The sequence below is a fragment of the Orycteropus afer genome, unplaced genomic scaffold, assembly GCF_000298275.1.
Source record: "Orycteropus afer afer isolate SDZICR_OR568_19922 unplaced genomic scaffold, OryAfe1.0 scaffold00285, whole genome shotgun sequence".
In the NCBI taxonomy this organism is placed as follows: domain Eukaryota; kingdom Metazoa; phylum Chordata; class Mammalia; order Tubulidentata; family Orycteropodidae; genus Orycteropus; species Orycteropus afer.
The window spans coordinates 2,268,962-2,286,200 of record NW_006921872.1 but is presented as its reverse complement, the minus strand read 5'-3'; positions in this window follow the sequence as shown (position 1 = coordinate 2,286,200).

The window sequence follows — 17,239 nt, the reverse complement described above, 5'->3', positions numbered from 1 at the left end:
GAAGTGAGAGATGAGAGATGGGTAGATCTAGGATGATGCCTAGATTCCTGACATGCACAACTAGACAAATGGTGGGGCCAAACACTGTGATAAGTAACTGGAAGAGAACCAGTTTGGCAGAGAAGATAATGAGTTTCAGTATTGGACCTGTTTAATTTGAAGTGGCTTTAGATATCAAAAGGCAATCAATATCAAGTAAGTGGTTACATATATGAGACTGGAACTTAGAAGAAAAGTTTCTTATATGGGGTTATAAATTTGTGGATCATATGCATGTTAATAATTGAAGCCATGGTATGGATGACATTACATAGGGGACAAGTATATAGAGATAAGGTGGCAGGGCCTAGGACAGAGCATTGAGGAACTCCTGAACTGGGCTTCCTGGGCATGTCAGAATTGCAAATTCATGATGAGATTTGAGGTTATGAGTAATCTTCCAGATGAAGAAGGAAGGAAAAGGCATTTCAACAGAGTGATCAGCAGCAGAGAGGCCAACAGGAATAATTGTGGAAAGGTGAGATGCTGGAGAGCATCTGAGAGTGGTGGGTGCTGATGCTAAGAAAGTAGTTAGTGAATGATCCTATATACCAAAGAGTTTTGATTTTCCTGTAAGCAGCTCATGAAGCTTTATAATCAGAGGAATCATTAGGTTGATTTGTGGGGAAAAAAATTGTCCAACAATGTATAGTTCTGCTTGGAAAGGGAAGATCTTGGAGGCAGGGATACCAGTCAGTCTACTACATCAATCTGACCACAAGGCTGTAAAGGTCCTCTCAGTGGCAGGGGACATATTACAGAAATAGAATCAATAAGTTTTGGTGATGCACTGTCTGTTATAGAGAGGGAGGAATTAAGAGGGAATCCAGGACCCTAGAAAGCCAGGCTAAAAGGAATATACACACATCCAAAGAAAGTATCACTTGCAAATAGTTTGCCAGAGGAATCAGAACAGAATCGTGAACTCTCATTAGATGAGGTCAACCCATGAAGTTAGGCTATAGGAAGATCACAACTTGTAATTCCATGAAGTCCATTTTACCCCCACACTTCACGGGTTCTAAATCACTGATGATTAAATCAGCGATGGTAGATTGTAGCCCATGTGACTATGTAGATGATGGAGCTGACACAGGGAATTCCAATCTGGGGTGCCAATAGTGCACTCTGGCAGTGTAGTGCCTAAGGCACCTGACTGCTAACCAGAAGGCTGGCAGTTCAAACCCATAAGCCACTCCTCGGAAGGAAGGCTGGGCAATCTATTTCCGTAGTGATACTGCCTCAGAAACCCAAGGAGGGGTCACTATGAGTCAGGTCCAACTCCACGGCACATAACAACAACAACAACAAAACATAATTCACTTCCTAGCAGCCCAGGTCACTGCACAAGAACACTGCCACTAAGGGGGGTGGGGGAAAAGTGGCAAAAATTCCAAAAGGAAGAAACTCCCCTGAAAGAGCTATACACTTGGGTGTTTAGAAATGTAAAACATTGCCCCTCTTCAGGTGATTAAGCCAGGGTCTTTGTAGGCAAGGAACACAAAAAGTGGGCCCCAGTTCTTTTGGCTGGAGATTTTGAATTCATGAGCAAAACAGATAGGGCATTATTTCTGACTTTGATGGAAGCTGGGAGCTGAAAAGCAGAGCAGGGTTACATTAAAATGCCAGGAAATACACGGTCTTGGTGCCATCCTCTGCACCCTTCACTTCTGCTTTTCTGCTACTGGGGAAAGAATTGTTGGAAATTCTGTAAGTTGAGAGATTTCATATCTACCTAGATTTGGAGCTTCCTGGATAAAGTTTGACAGATGGCAAATACTTGTGAAAATATACACAAAATTCAGATGTCACTTCTCCACGTGTCCTCTGATTCCTGCCTGTGGTCGCATTACTTAGTATCATAACATCAGTCTGGAAGCAGAACCTCTTCTAGTCCATCTGCCTCACCACCAAATCCAATCACTCAAAAAGCATTAGTGAGCAATGTCCATTTCACTGAAGAGAATGTCCATTTCACTGGAGAGGGCAGAAAGGGTAGTTATAATGCACAATTCACAGAAAACAATGTAAAAATTCATATTCTACATTTCTACCTTCAAAATCCCTTCCTAGCTGTGCCTTCTCTAGGAGTTTCCCTCCAACTTCTTCCAGACTTCACTGCTTACCTTTCTAGGATTCTTGACCCCCATCTCCATCCTACAGTTTCATTTTTTTCCTCCCTTTCTTATTTAAGCAACTTAGTTCCACCCCCAGCTCCAAATCACAAACTTACAGACCCAAATACATCATGGTGCTCCACAAAACAAGGTGCCCTACAGTTGAAATAACCCCCATCCCAGAAGAAATTGGAGTTATTAATAATAAAAATCATTACTGTTTCATGTAAGTATGAAAATCTTAAAAAATAATAATATTAACCATTTTTCTTCATGGAGCACCTCCTTGTGTCAGGTACTTTGTTTTTTAAATAATATTTTACTGTGTTTTTAGTGAAGGTTTGCACAACAACTTAGGTTCCCGTTCAACAATTTCTACTCAAATTGTTCAGTGACATTGGTTACATTCTTCATAGTGGACAAACATTCTCATTATTTCTGTTCCAGTTGTTCCATTTGTGTCAGGCACTTTATATACACAGGTATGTCACATTCAGTAAAGAAGGAAACTAAACTCAAAAAGATTAAATATATAACTACTTAAAATCTCAAATTGAGACAGCCCAATATTGAAATCTAGTTCTAATTCCATTATCCATGACCTTCCCTAGGCTGCTACATGTTTTTAAGAATAGTTTGCTAGCAAATATTTAGCTTTAAGCCATAAATTAGTCAACCTGAAAAACTACCGTGGCATATAGAATGAGCCTGAGGCCAACAAAACAAATTGAACAAACAAAAGTATACAGAGCTATGAGCAAGGTGTGGGGTTGGAGGAGAGAGAATACAATTATTGAGCACTTAGAATGTATTGGGTTCTGTGGTCCAGTCTTTGCAATTTTTTTCTCTTTTACTCCTCCCAACAACCCTGTGAAACAGGGATTATTTTCATGTTACCAATGAGGACAGAGAGGGTTAACCTGATGCAAAATTGTCAACTCAAAGAAATTTGACCTTTATGTTTTTGTTTCATTTTACCCATTTCATCTGTCCCCAACATTTCAATATCTCCTCCTTCTTGATATTCTCAAGTAGCTAAGGTTTTCTTTGAAGTCTAAAAATCTAATTCTTGACAATCTTGGAAAAAAAGTTGATGGAAAATTAGATTGTTTAAATTCTTCTCTTGATTAGCTTGATGTTATTGTCAAGGAAGTGTGTGTGTTGTGTATGTGTGTGTGTTCCTTCTTCCCTCCCTCACTTTTTTCCTTCCTTCTCTTCCTTCATTTTCTCCTCCCTTCTGATCTCTATTTTTCTGTTGGTTATTTTTTGTGTTAAAAATGCTTGCCTTTTGCCTTCCAATTTGAATAACGACTTGATATGATATCATCTGATCCTACTTGCTTCCCTCAAAAATTTATAGATCCTGTTTGCTTGTCTTCCTGGAGAAGTAGTAAGCCAGCCTGATCATTCCCACTTGTAGGTAGCTCCCTTTTTCTGCCTGGATGTCTCAAGAAATCTTTCCTTATCCCCAAAGTTAAATAACTTTGCCATGATCATTTTATATTAAAAGTTTTCTTGGTGTATGGTACCCTTTCGATGGCAGTAGAAGTGAGAATTTCATTTCAGTAAAAATTTTCTTCATTAGACACTGGGAGGAGGTAACTATGGGGAGGAAGTGGGAAGGGAGCTGCTACATTGTAAATTTTGGTCAATGACATGAGACAAAGTATATGTGAACTGCTGTATGAAAAGTGAATTTACTCTGTAAATCTTCACCCAAATCCTAAAAAAAAAAAGTAAAAAAATTTTCCTCATTATATTTCTGTATCATTTTTATCTTCTCTGGTGGCATAGTGCCTAAGGCATCTAACTGCTAAGCAGAAGGCTGGCCGTTCAAACCCACCAGCCACTCCTTGGAAGGAAGGTTGGGCAATCTACTTTCATAGAGATACCACCTTGGAAACCCAAGGAAGGGTCGCTATAAGTAGCACTCGACTGTAAGGCAGTGAGTTTGGTTGGTAGAAGATAAAAATTATACAGAAATATACTTGCATATTTGACTAATCCAAAAAACAAAACAAAACAAAAAAACCCAACAAACTCACTGCCATCGAGTCAGATCCGGCTCATAGCGACCACTCCTTGGGTTTCCAAGGCGGTATCTCTAGGGAAGTAGATTGTCCAACCTTCCTTCCAAGGAGTGGCTGATGGGTTTGAACTGCCAGCCTTCTGGTTAGCAGTCAAGTGCCTTAGGCACTATGCCACCAGTGCTCCCTGTTTGGTTTAGTTTTGGTTTTTAAGAGACAGTAATTATCTGTATTTTGTATCACCTAGATCTGTACACCTTATTTGCTCATAATTGTTTTATTTCTTTGTAATTTTTTGCTGTGTTCATAGTGATTATTTTGTCTTTCTTCAATGCCAGTAGCTCTTCAATTGTGTCTAGACTGTTTTTTGCTTTCTAATTTATGTTAGCTCTGTAATAGTATCACTTTGGTTCCTGTCCATTTCCTTAGCCTAGCAACTTCTCATCTCTTTCCATTGTTTTAACATTTTGAGCTCATTATTGATATCACATTTTATATAGTTCTTCTTTAACACAAGGCACTACAGAGAGTTTTCTGTCTTTTGGGTTTTGTTTTTTCCAGATCACATCCTTTGTGTCTCGCTGTTTCTTCCTCTTTCTCTCTTCACTCTCACTCTCTCTTTTCACTGTGGTATGTTTACAAGGTTGATGTGCCATCTGTTTTCATTTTGCCCAAGTTAAAGTTGAACAGTCCCGTATAACTCTTTAGTTGCTCTGATCTAGCATGGGAGAACCTTGACTTTCTTCATATCTTCCCTGGAAAGTATTTACCAACTTCTGTGGACCACAATATGAGGGGTGAGTACTATTTTCTGCAGCCTGAGGACTTGCCAGTGGGAAGGAAAAGAGTTCGTTCAGAGCTGCCTACAGCCCTTGCTGGACTCCTAAACTACATTCTCTTTTCTAAGTCCCAGTGAATGGCTTTCCCAGACCCTTCCCATTTCCTAATGCGTGGGTTTTGGTTATTTCCCCAATGCAGCAAGGATCTTGGAGAACAGCTGGTCCTGTCAACCCCTCTTGCCTCAGCAAGGCTCTACAGGTACAGAGAACAGCTTCTCTGCTCAGTCATGTTCCCCACCTGCTCATCCCTCAGTCTCCTGCTCTTTAATTTGTGGAGAATTCAGGAGAATTATCAGAATTTTGTTAGCTCGCCTTCCCCCAGTTCTCTTTGTGGGGAGTGGGTATGGTAAACCAGATTAGGAAGTTTGGGCAATCTGCATCCATAGTGATACTGCCTCGGAAACCCAAGGAGGGGTTGCTATGAGTAAGATCCAACTAGAGGGCAACCAAACTTGGTTTGTTTTTTGGTTCCGAACTTTACAACATGGGAATATTTCTCCTTTCAATCTTGATTGCTGGTAATGAGTTTTGGGTCTTTTGAAAAACTATATTTTTATCCCTTTCTTTAGGTAGTGGGGGAGAGATGGCTTGCTGATCTGATTTTCTTTACCCCAAACTTTCAGAATAACTTTTAATAAGCATTGCTTGTGATTCCCAGGCAGGTTCATGGCACACACTTAGAAAAACCAATGTATGAAGTTCAGAATGAAGATAAAAATAAAATTAACCAGTCAGTGGAAAGCTGTCGTTAGGGGCCACTGAATCAGTTCTGACTCGTAGTGACCCTATGAAGGACAGACTGAAACTCCATCCAGTCCTGTCTAATCCTCACAATTATTGCTAAATTTGAGCTCATTGTTGCAGCTACTGTGTCAGTCCATTTCATTGAAGTGGAAAGTAGAGAGCCTTATTTCATGACTTGAAGACTAGGGTGCTCTTTGATTTTATATTTACTTAAATCATATGCTTATGCTTCCTAGAGCTAAAAAAAATGGCCAAGATACTTTGAAGTTCCAACCTTTCCAAATGTTAAAAAGCACTAAGGTGAATATTTTAGTATAAAAACCACATCTATTAAACAGATAAAAAATTTAAAAAAAAAAGTATGCCCATAATCATACCAATATCACAGTGACATTAAATTGTGTCCCAGCTACGCAATCTCTTTTTCCCAAGATGTCTCCTAAAAGCAGCCGAGTCAAATGTCTCTGACTTTGGCATATTTCACGTTTATTTATCTTACAGAGTGAAACTAATTCTTTCATGACTTTTAGAGATTAATTCTGTGTGCTGACTTCACCAAGACTTGATGTTTTCCATTTTTGCTCAGCTACATTTTAAGCAACACCCTGGGAGATAGAGTCAGTGCTGTGTACAGGGATTTAGCTGCTCAGTTCACATGGAGATCAGCAAAAGGGCGAATAAATCCCTAGGTGCAGTTTTAATTTTGTTGCCAGGAGAAAAATAATTAATTAAATAAATAAATAACCAACCAGTGTTTAGAGTCTATCAGGCTTAATGTCTCTGATGTGCTTCTGTGAAGTGCAATGGGCAGGAAACAGGCCTTCTGGGCACCTGGTCCCGCTCACCCCGCAGCTGCCTGCCAACCTCAAGAGGCTTGGTCCACAGAGTCCAGCGATCACGCTGTTCGGTGGTGTTGGGTCACAGGCTCTTGAGGGCTGCTTCTCTTCTTTTCAGCATTTGGCAGGCGTGCTTCACAATGCAATCAGCTTAATCCTCCTTGTATTCCTTGGATGATTCACAGTGATTGCTCCACATGTCACCTTAACCTAGTGAGCAAATCAGGAAGACTTGTTTGTTTTAAAATATAATAATGCCTCCAAATCACAATGGCTACAGTGGCCATATGGGCCAGTAGCCAGTACCATTGCTTTTCTGGTTCACTTCAAAGTGACTAGTTAGGCACAGGGTAAAAGCAGTTAAGCACCTATGCTCTGGGCTCAGACAGGAACTCAAATTCTGACTCCACCACTAACTAAATGAATGCTAAGCAAAGTACTTCACCTAAACTGGAGGTTCCTTATCTGTTTTATGTTTCTCGAGGATTTTTTGTTTTGTTTTGTTTCATTTTTTTTTTTTAAGTCTGTGCTTCTTTTATAAAAGAACAAAGATATAACATTTAATTAAAAAACAATAAAGATACCATATTTAAAAGGAGTCCTCTATGAGGTTCAGCCAAATTGGAGTTCTCCCCTGGGGCTTGAGTCTGATCCTCAGAGTAAATAAAAAGTAGCTCTTGGTCTGTCTTGTCTTCCATGTATATACATGCTGTTTCTTTTTGGGACCATGCATGGACAGGTATTTGGTAGATGATAGGATGCAAGTGTTCAGGATCCAATGTCCTAGCCATATGCCTCACAATTTATAAATATCTACTGGCAGCCTGATATATAACTATGTGTGTATAATACCATGTACAGTTAGAATTTGTAAACAGATAATTTCACACCTCTTACTTAGTCAGGTCTGGAATTAACAACATAATATAAAGACCTTTCTCTTTACTTAACTTTTAAATCTGCATCTTTAACCAGTGCTTTCACCCTCCCACCTCTAGCTACTTGATTTGGTTTCTAGTAGGGTGCCAATTCCCCAGTCCCTTAACTCTATGTCCCACATGCTTGTTTCTTTGAGTTACTTGTGAAATAGAACACAATTAGGGCATAAATAGCGAGACTGAGGCAGTATAATGCTCAGAACCAGAAGTCCCTTTGCTTGCAGGGCCTCCAAGCTTTCTAAACTCCTCTCCAAACCTTGCTTAATCCAATCCAGTGATTTGGAGAAACCGGACATCCTTTCTTACTGCAATTGGCTTTTAAATTAACAGGTAGCCATGGTAACAATTGAACGTTGGTGATGAAAGAAGTCTTATTTGGAGGAAAATGCTTTTATTATCAAAGCAGCTGTGTGTGTGCTTTCTTATCCACTTGAATTAATTAATCATTCCATTATACATAGAGCTTTCTCTTCAACAGTTTGCCTTGGAAGCAGGCTGATGTGTATTTACAAGAGACATACAATATTCACAATGGGAAGGGAAAGCAACCCTCCTAGTTGAAACTGAAGTATTGAAAACTAAGTGAGAGATTGATACTGCAGTGGCAGTTCAGAAAGTAACCAAAATGAGTAAGGTTATCTGGTGTTTTGACTTTAAGGAATCATCAAAGGCTTTTTTCCTTTTCTTCATAAAATATAAGTATCTTATTTTTTCCTGAAAATACAGGTATATTGCTAAAAATTCAGATAATACAAAAGAAGAAAAAGCACACCTGTTACCTCCTCCTTATGATCCTATACCCCCAGAGATAACCGTTACCAGTTTTCTATATGCACTTACAGATAGTCTATGCAAATAGGGTTTAAGCATAGAATATTTGTGTGTATAAATGTATGCATTTATGCATGTATATATACATATTTAATTTTAAAACATAAATGGAGTCTGTATCAGAGTTAGATTTGGCTATATATGTTGCTGTTGTTGTTATGTGCCGTCGAGTCAAACCCGACTCATAGCGACCCCTCCTTGGGTTTCCGAGGCAGTATCACTACGGAAGTAGGATTGCCCAACCTTCCTTCCGAGGAGTGGCTATATATAACAAGACTAAAAACAATTAATTGAACAAGGTAGATGTTTACTTTTCTCTCACAGGAGAAAAATAAGAAGAACAGGAAGTAGCTAGGCTGATATGATGACTCCATAGTAGTCAGGGATCTAGATCTCCCAGTTTTCACTCAACAATCCCTACTGTATGATATTTACCTTCATGGTCCAAGACAGTTGCTCATGTTCCAAAATTATCCAAGTTCTAGCCTTCAAATCCATGTTTAAAGTAGCAAGTTGGTGACCTTTAAGGTAACTTCCAATAGAATTTAGTCACATCTTTGCAAGAGAGGCAAAATGTAATTTTTTAGCTGACCGTTTAATGCCCAGCTAAAGAACAGAATTCCGTTAATTTGAGGGAGAAAGTAAAAATGGCTACTTGATAGACATCTAACATTCTCTGTCAGTGTAATACTATTTACAATGTTCTGTAATCTGCCCTTCCCAGTTAATATATTGTGGGCACTTTCATTTTTAATGGCTGCATAGTATTCTTCTGCATGACTAAGCCATAACTGGTTTAATTAAACCTCTATTGGTGGGTGTCTCAGTTATTTTCTTTTTTTTCCAGAAAGATACTCTTTGTACTCTTTCTTCATGAAAGACGTGGAAGCCAGCCTCCACAACACCATTAGCTTCTAGTCTTCTCACTTCTCTCAACATTTCTAAGATGGTGTTCAATTCAGTTAAACACACACTTATTAGAAGCTGTCTTCCTTTCCTGCCCTTTATATATAGGACTCTTCAAGACTCTGACTGGAACCCCTTCTTGTCAACTCCTGTAGCTTCAAATCAAATCCCTTTGTGATTAAATCCTAATTTCCCCATCAAGATATACTTTGAGATGTAATGAAGATATAAATTCAGGAAGGCTTATTGCAACATTATTTGTAATAATAGCAAAAATAACCTAAGAGCCAGAAAAAAAAAATCCCATCTTTCAGTAGGTGAATAGTTAAATAAATTAAGCTACATTTAAGCAATGGGATACAATATAGGCACTAAAAATTATTGTCCTACATGTGCAACTATGGGAAGATATTCCAGATTTATTACTAAGGAGGAAAAACAAGATGCAATGTAATATGCATAATATTATCTCCTTTGTATATGCACACACACATTCAGTAAAACTCCATATATGGTAAGTATAATAATTATAATAATAATACAGTGGACCAAAATGTGTGTTTCCTTTACTGTGAGTAATGTTGTTAATAATGGGAGCTCTGGTAGCATAGTGCCTAAGACACTTGACTGCTAACCAGAAGGCTGGAGGTTCAAACCCACCAGCCACTCCTTGAAAGGAAGATTGGGCCATCTACTTCCACAGTGATACAGCCCCAGAAACCCAAGAAGGGGTCGCTGTGAGTCGAATCGACTGGACAGCAGTGAGTTTGTTTTAATGTTAATAAAAGTGCCAGAGCAGGAGTTTGGGAAAACCAAGAAAACCTTGCTGTGGAGCTGATTGTGACTCAAGGCAAGCCCATGTATTAAAAAGCGGAGCTGAGTTCCATAGGGTTTTCTTGGCTGTAATCTTTACAGAAGCAGATCGCCAGGACTTCTTCTTACGCGCGTCTTCTGGGTTGACTCAAATTGTCATCCTTCAGGTGAGTAGCAAAGAGCAAACGGCCCATGCTCAGAGGCCTCAGGCCTTCAGACAGGTCCAGTTTTAAGATTCAAATATGACATTGTCTTAGTTGCAATTTGGTGCCACCTGGTGGCAGTAATCCACTCCAGTTTAAATATTGGAGTGGGATTTCTAGAACAATGGCAGCTTCCAGAAATCCAGATTAGACTCCCATTTGTCTGCTCCCAATCTAGGAAGATTGGATTAAGAGAATAATAAGAATATGGTGCAGTGTAATAAATTACTTAGTGTGGCTTTTCTACCCATAAGTCTTTGTAAACTCCAAGGTGGGATTTGCTATGAGCAACTGAGGAGTTCCTGATTGCTAAAGTTGTCCATCTGGAGTATTTCTGTTGAGAGTGGCACAAAACAATGTTCTGGGAGGTTCCCACTCTCTCTCAGGTACTTAGAGATCTGATGCTATGATTGGCTAGTTTGGCCAATCTGCCAGGCTCAAAAGGAGGCCTCCTAGAGGCAGAACTCTCTCTGACTGCTGGCTGAGGAAGGACACACTCCTGTGAGAGACGTGCTGCTAAAAGAGACACGTGCTGCTGGGAAAGAGACTCAAGAGACAGGCATTGCTGAGTGAGACACTGAGGGGCATGCACTGTTGGGAGAGAGACTGTGAGAGACTTTTGGCTGAGAGACGGTGGGCTAGGAGAGAGGCGGAGTGTGTTCCTGACTTGAATAGTAGCCTGGTGCTTCTCTAATAAACCCCATAATCTGTGAGTTCTGTGTGGCCACTGCAGTGAATTATCGAACCCAGGAGAGAGGTTGGTGGGTGCTTTGGGAGAAACGGTTGGTGAAAGGGCTGGAGGGAGGCAGCATGTCTGGTCCTGCAGGAATAGGCCTTGGTCTATTGATGGTGATTCTGTCTTCCTCTTGTGGGATTAGAGGAGGTCAGAATATGTGGCCTCCATGTCCTTTTTGCATATGGGAACCCTCCTTTCACCTCCAGATTTCCACAGACAGGGTGACATGTCTTCTGCCCCGACCCCCACCTCCGCCACTTCCACCATGTTCCAAGCTCCTGCTTTAGGGTCTGAGCTGAGTAGATAACCACAAACCCATTGCTAAATGCCTTGTGTTGAAATCTGAGCTCTCCTGGGCACTCTATCACAGGGTATTATTGCATATGCTTACATTCGCTCCATGCTATTCTATTTCCTTAACATTAATATGTATTTTTAAAATATAAAAATTGGTGTAAAATTAGAAAATTGAACTGGAAAGAATATTGGACATGAACATATAAATTACTTGATTAACTATAATGAAAAATAGAGAATGCCTATCAAAGGGTTGACACTGAGGGAGGCATGTTTGCCCCAAGGTGGTAATGAAGGGGTTGACCGAAAGATTCCAAGAGTCATAATGGAATATCCCAAGCTGCTTTGATGGCAGTGATACAGAAAGATACAAGGTGGGAACGAAAGCCAGAGACTGCACCATATGCTCTGCATAGAGGCACAGTTTTCTGGGTCTCCAAAGCTCCCCAAGAGGAGGTAGACCTGTGAATGATGATACTACCTGTGTGGAGCAAGGATCCCACCAGGTGCCAGAAACTCTTCTTTGCCATTATCTTAGTGATTTTTGTTCTGGTGGCATAGTGCCTAAGGTATTAGACTGCTAACTAGAAGGCTGGCAGTTCAAACCCTCCAGCCACTCCTCCAAAGGAAGGTTGGGCAATCTCCTCCTGTAGTGATACAGACTGGAAAACCCAAGCAGGGGTTGCTATGAGTTGGATATGACTTGAGGGTGGTGAGTTTGTTTTGGTTTGAGGCTCTATCTTGGAAACCCAAGGAGGGGTCGCTATGAGTCCAGATAGACTCCACAGCAGTGAGTTTGTTTGTTTCTAGGCTCTACCAGTCCCTCTGCACTCAACACTGTTCCAAGTACTCTGGCTAAGCCTGCACTTTACCAGGGGCAAGATGTCAGCTTAGAAAAGCCCTACTTATTCCTGAGTGCTTACTGGGAAAATGAACACACTGAAGGTTTTCATTCTAGGCATAGCATCCATTAGCAGGTTCAGCCTTCTGCTTTAGCTTCATTCCTGAAGGGGCTAAACTAAGTGGCCAGAAAATGAGATAACAGACCAGTCAAATAAAGCCAGAGCAAGAAGAAAATAAAATACTTTTGCAAAAAATTATTATCCCAGCACCATTTTTTCCCTATTGATTTGTAATATCACAAATTTTAAACCAATTCCCGGGCTTTCTACTTTATTATATTTTTTCTATTTGCAGCAATATTACATTGTTTTAATTTGTCATTTATGTGATAGACACAAATATTTCCTGCCCTTGTTCATCTTCAAAATTGTCCTTCATTTTCTTAGCTTTCTAGGTTTTCATGTACATTTTGAAGTTACATTTTCAAATTCTGTGGAAAAACTGTTGGATTTTGTTGATCACTGAATTCAACTTGTGTAGTAATATGTCACACTTACTATATAGAGACTTGTCATCCATGAACATACTTAACCTGTTTATTTAGGGTTTCTTTTACATACTTCAATTAAGTTTGCACATCTTCTGCTAGGTTTATTTCTATAAACATAACAGCTTTTGTGGACATTGTGAAATCAGATCTCTTTAAAAATTATATTTTTGATTTTTTTTTTTTTGGTTGGCATATAGGAATATAATTCCAATATGATTTTTGTTGTTGTTGTTGTGTGCCGTCGAGTCGGCCCCGACTCATAGCGACCCCTCCTTGGGTTTCCGAGGCAGTATCAGCACGAAAGTAGATTGCCCAACCTTCCTTCCGAGGTATGATTAACTAGAGCTTATTTCAGGAATGCAGTATGGTTTAAGAGCAGAAAGTCTCAACTACACTTCAACTATACTTCTCTTACATTTAGCAACTTTGCTAAATTTCATAATTCTAAATCTGTGTTGTTGTTGTTGTTATGTGCAGTTGAGTCAGACCCGACTCATAGCGACCCCTCCTTGGGTTTACAAGGCGGTATCACTAAGGAAGTAGATTGCCCAACCTCTAAATCTATAGTTTTTCAAAATACTATGCAGTCATTCATATAATTTGCAAATAAGAATAACTTTTTCCTTTTCTTTCCCCCCCTAATTCTTATACTTTCTTATCTTACGGCAATGGCTAGGACCTCCAGAACAGCATTAGCAGACTCCCTTGTCCTTTACTAGAAGTTAAAGGATATTATCCCCAAACTATTAAAAGTAATATGTGCTTTAAAATTTTGTCATAAATCTTTATTAAATTTCAGAAAGTCTATGTTTAGTTTACTAATAGGTTTTAATCATGATGGGTGTTCACTTTCATCAAATGCTTGTCTTTATCTATTAAGTAATTCTTTATTACTTATTACATACATATATGAGTCGGGGCTGACTCGACGGCACATAACAACAACAACAACAACAATGTACTTATTACATTATTATTCATAATCCTTATTACATAAGGAATTCTTTCATAATGGTAATTTATAGGGGATTCTTTCTGGGATTTTTCTGTTATACTAAACAATCTTGGGAGCTCTGGTAGCATAGTGGCTAAGACACTTGCCTGCTAACCAGACGGCTGGCGGTTCAAATCCACCAGCCACTCCTCGGAAGGAAGGTTGGGCAATCCTACTTCCGTAGTGATACTGCCTCGGAAACCCAAGGAGGGGTCGCTATGAGTCGGGGCTGACTCGATGGCACATAACAACAACAACAACAACAACTGATGTATCTGTAATAATCGTCTATGTGAATAAAATAGAATAGCAAGCAATTTCTATTTTAAGTTGATAAGCAAGAACTAGTGTCTAATTTTATGCTTAGTTAGTATCTGTCCCTTTGATCATACATAAGAAACATTTGCTATTAAAAACAGCAATGTCAATAGGAAAAGAGCATGAACTGTTTTGAGATTGAAAAGTCAGAGAAAACTTGTCTGGGCTATTGAACGTGAAGTATGCAGGAAGATAAAACCCAGGCATATTATTAGTGAGGAATATTGCTTTCTCTTAAAGAGGCATTCATTTTTTTTTAATACAATAAGACAGAATTATTAATAGTAACTGACTGTAGACTGCTAAAGAGTTTTCAGAATTAATGCTTTTATTTTTTAAAATCATTTAGGACATTACGCTTCTGGAATTGCAGAACTCTGTGTATATCTGGGACTGATTTTTGAATGGCTAATTAACTGAAAGTATTATTTTGGAATAAAAGATAAAAACTCAAAGGAAGCCTGTGGTGGTTATGCTTATGTGTCAACTTGGCTGGGCCTGGTTGAGTGGCTGGGCAGCAGGTGGTAGTTATTCTCCATGATGAGACTGGCAATCAACTCCATGGTGGTATCTATCACAAGCAGCTGAGTAGCTGCCTTTGGGATGTGGTCTGCTTCCTGTATACAAGAAGCAGCTTTGGGAATGGTCTCTAGCCTATGGCACGCCTCGACCCTGCATGTAGCCATGTCATTGCTCAGCAGCCTGCTATGCTCTGCCGACCTTGGGACTTACAATGGACTTAAGTTAAGGGCCTGCCGTGTGGGATAGTAACATCGGGACTGTGCCTTTTGGCTTGTCAACCTTGGGGCTTCTCAGCCTCAGCAGCCAGCAGCTGTCTGAGTGAAGAAACGCCTTTAGCTCCAGCGGGCTGGGAGCAGAAGGCAGAGCTGGACCCCAAGGCTGAGCGGCTTTCACCCAGCCCCTAGAGCCTGGTACTTTGAACTTGGACTTAAAGCCGCCAAATTGTAAGAATAAACTGCTGTTTGTTAAGGCCATTCCATTTGTGGTATATTCATGTCAAAGTGGCACTAGGTAATGAGAGTAAAGCCCAAACCTCTAGAATAGTTAGTTCAAAGGCTCAAACATGAGATAGACAAGAGAAGTGGCCTCCATGTTTGAGGAAGACCTCAGATGACTTACCTTCCAGGCAGGTAAATCAGCTTCCTAGGTGGAGAAATCTTGAGTGCAGAGTAGCAAAATTTCTTTTTTCTCTAATAAGATAAAAGCCTACTCATTCCTCTCTTTAATTGTGTACAGCCAGCCCATTTCCCTTCTACATGCTAATGTTTTCACAGAACACTGAGATTCCTTCAGGAGAACAAGCAATTATTGGTTGGGTCATACACTTTTCTGGGTCATATAAAAAGTCTGGTTGCCCCTGTGTGTGACTTCTGTTGGTTAAACTTCTGTATACATAACAGAGAAGGCATTTGGCTGCTAACTAGAAGGTCAGCAGTTCAAACCCACCAACCACCCCATGGAAGGAAGATGGGGTGATCTACTTCGGTAAAGATTTACAGCCTCAGAAACCCAACGGAGGTCACTATGAGCCAGAATCAGCTAGATGGCAGTGAGTTTGTTTGTTTGTTTTTTATGGAACCTCCTACTTCCGTAGTGATACTGCCTCGGAAACCCAAGGAGGGGTCGCTATGAGTCAGGGCCGACTCGACGGCACATAACAACAACAACAACAACTACTGTGCATTAGTTTCAGACCAAGAAATATAACCAACAAGAGTGTCGCATTTCTTTCTTCTAAGTAAAAATGAATGGAACCTAAGAGCTTCATCCTCTAAGGTTAAGGAGAAGTCATTATTAGTCATTTGAGGGAGAGGGTGCTTACCCTCTAGAAGGATGGAAGAACCTATGGCTTACAAAATACAGGAAAAGAAAGATGACCCTTGCTTTCAGTCTGGGTTGTGCCCTCTGTTCTGATCCCTCATGATCCATCTCTACAGGATTAAGAGAAGTACAGGGTAACCTCAGGGTATATAGTGTAAGTAGTGGTCAATTTTAGAGACACAAGGAAGGTATCCTTGAATAAGTGGCATTTAACCTGAGACCTGAACAAATAGTAGGTTTGGCTGGGCTGAGAATAAGAGATAGGAGAAGTGGAGCAAGGGGCCACATTCCAGGAAGAAGGAACAACATGTGGAAGACCTGAAGGAAGGCTAAATCATGGAAGTGAGCAAAGACGAGGGCCCTCTCAGCACACCAGATCATCAGCCAACATTTACTGAACACTCAGGCTGTGCCACACCCAGAATATAAGATACGGGAACCAGGTCTCTAGCCCTTAAGATCACAATCACTAAATACCAAAATATTCTCTCAAGTGTTTTGAAGTTACCACTTAGCATCAATTAAAAAGTGAATAGAATTCAATTATCCATATATAATTCTCCAAACATTATTAGATGTTTTATTTTCTGTTTATTTCTATCAATAACTTATAAATTAATACCAATACTCAAAACTAAACCAGAAGTAAAATCAAAATGATCTAAGCACAAGAAGAAAGAAGGAGAGAAAAAATAAAGGGAGGAAGGTGGGAGGAAGAGAAGAAAAGAAAGAAAGATGGCAGGAGGAAAGAAAGAAAAAAATGAGGGAGGGAGTGGAGGAGAACAGAGGGAAGTGGAAGGAAGGAGAATACAAGGAATTAGGTCAGGCAGAAGCAGGGGGAAGACGGGAACAAACTAAGAGTAGTAGATTAATAGAAGAAATTCAAACTTCAATATCCCAAAAGCAGTTACTTTCTAATGAAAGCTTGAAAAAGCAAAACCAAGAGAGAGCCAACAATGGAAATTCTTCCATAGAGAAAGAGGAAGTAAACATGGGAATCCTCTTCCCTCTAGACAAAACAGGTATTGAAATAGCTGATAGTCATGACAAGGAAAGAGAAGAGTCAATAGGTGGTTTCAAACTATATACGCTGCCCCAAACTCTCCTGTGTTCTGATATCTCACTCCTCACCTGCAACAATCCTGCTTCTATTAAGAATCTCCACAGTGGAGAGCTACTACTACTGATGTAACAGGAAAGAAAGTTGTCAATCACTAATCCAGAGCATCTGTCCATAATACTATTTAAAATAGTGTCTATTTTACTAAAACAAAAAGGAAAAGGAAAAAACAATGAACTAGGAAGCAAAGTATGTGAAGATCAGTGTGTATCTTTGACATTTGTAATTTAACAATTCATTTTTGTC